At 35.3% G+C, this 1,999-nt stretch overlaps 1 protein-coding gene across 1 annotated transcript in view; it reads left to right on the forward strand.

The window, feature by feature from the left end:
• Positions 1 to 1,999, forward strand: part of LOC107635286 (hypersensitive-induced response protein-like protein 2) — an 18,999-nt gene that overhangs the window by 3,226 nt on the left and 13,774 nt on the right. Inside the window, 1 exon segment of the mRNA XM_016338715.2 lies at positions 929 to 932. The gene's annotated coding sequence lies outside the window, so the exon portion shown is untranslated.

Below are 1,999 nucleotides of genomic sequence, written 5' to 3' on the forward strand. Positions count from 1 at the left end.
TAAGTACAATTTAGTAGATAATACAATTATATATATAATTCAGTTGAAATTGATTTATTAGGAGAGGAAAATATATATAAATCGGTTTTAGCAACTCCAATTTACTAAGAGAAAAAAATATATGAACATTAATAATAATAAATGGTTCAAAATTTTGAGAATTAACTAAAATCAAAGCTACTCATGCATTTTCTCCTTATTCTTACTCTAAAGGAAAAGTATATAGAACCAAAAGGTTATCAGCCAAAAACTAAATAAAACTACATTAATTTATATTAATAATTAATTTTAAATTTTTTAAATTCAAAATTTAAAAAATTTAAAATTGATTAACTAAACCTAATTAAAACCTATAAAAACATTCTTCTTCTCTCTCACATTAACCTACCCACCTCTAACAATCACACACACAGACCTCTCTCTCTTTCACCGTCTGTTCCTCTCCGCTTTCCCACCGCGACCCACTCCTCCGATCGCTTCTGCTTCCAGTCGGAACTGTCTTTATCAGATCGAGAGCTCGTGAACCTTATGTTCAGACTCTCACCCTCGGACCCGTCAACCATCCCAACAATCACACATATAAACCTCTCTTTCTCTCACCGTCAGTCCCTCTCTGCCTCCCCACCGCGACTCACTTCTCTGATCGCTTCTGCTTCCAGTCGGAACTGTCTTTATCAGATCGGGAGCTCGTGAACCTTATGTTCGAACTCTCACCCTCGGACCCGTCAACCATCCCTATCACAATTCGGTCCTCAAGTCCATGGCTCGCACAGGCTGATCGTATATCTCCAGCTCGTCGTTCTCGTGTGACCAGGGAAGAAGCAGCGCCGCGAGCTCCATGGATCCCTGTTGTTGGCGTTGCGCGAAGAACCGGGCTGCAGACCCTTAGGGTGCTCCGCTTGCAGCAGGGGCGCAGGTAGGTATAGAGAAAGGTTAATTTCTACAAAACCCAGCCCAATAGTCCATTCCCTATCCCCTTTTCTATTTCCCAATCCTTATTCCTTTTTTATTTCCCAACGTCACTAATCAGTTCCCAATCCCCTTTTTTTATTTTTCAACAACAACCGGTCTCTTCCTCTCCCTCTTTTCCCACCTTGGCTTTCAAAAAAATTAGGTAACAACTTTTCCTATTCTTCTTCTTCTTTATCTCTTTAATCTTCTTATCTTTTACAATTTTACCTTTTTAACTCTTATTTTTTTTTTGTTTTTTGCAGATTAAAAAAAAGAGAGTAGTTTAACAAGTGATTTTTCACTCCTCTTTCTCAAAAAAGGTTCTATTTTTATTCTTTTTTATATATTTAGTTATATTATAATCTCCAAGTTGAAAATATTAGGGATCAAGGGTATGATGGTGCTAGCAACATGCGGGGTGAGTGGAATGGTTTGCAAGCTTTATTTCTTAAAGATTCTCCACAAGCATACTATGTGCATTGTTTCGCTCATAGGTTACAATTAGCATTGGTGGCAGCTTCAAGAGAGGTACTTCAAATTCATGAATTTTTTACTCAATTAAACTCTTCTTGGCCCAGCAGCATTTCTTGGCCCAGAACGGGTACAATTCTTGTTGGCCCAAGTTTGCTTTATGCCAGGAAAGAAGTTTGGAGTAACTCGGTGAGGGTAGTATGGAAGTCAGAGGCAATTATTAAAGGAGTCCTTCAACAATTACAGAAATATAAAAAGACATTCATTTAATATGAAAAAAAAAACATCCTAATACTTAATAAAAGAAACATTCAGTTATATTTTAGCAAAAATAATTAAATATCTATAAAATTTAAAAAAATTATGAAATTCTTAAAAAAATAGAGACATTCACATTTGCAATACAAAAAAAATTCGAAAAATATATAAAAGAACATCCATTTAGTATAAAAAAGAAACATTTTGATACTTAGCAAAAGAAACATCTATATATATTAACTCGTAGAAATTTTGGATTCACCAAAAATATTTTGACTGATTTTTGGCTAATACCCTTTTGGTTCTCTAGCATTGCTCC

The sequence above is a fragment of the Arachis ipaensis genome, chromosome B04 (assembly GCF_000816755.2).
Source record: "Arachis ipaensis cultivar K30076 chromosome B04, Araip1.1, whole genome shotgun sequence".
In the NCBI taxonomy this organism is placed as follows: Eukaryota; Viridiplantae; Streptophyta; class Magnoliopsida; order Fabales; family Fabaceae; genus Arachis; species Arachis ipaensis.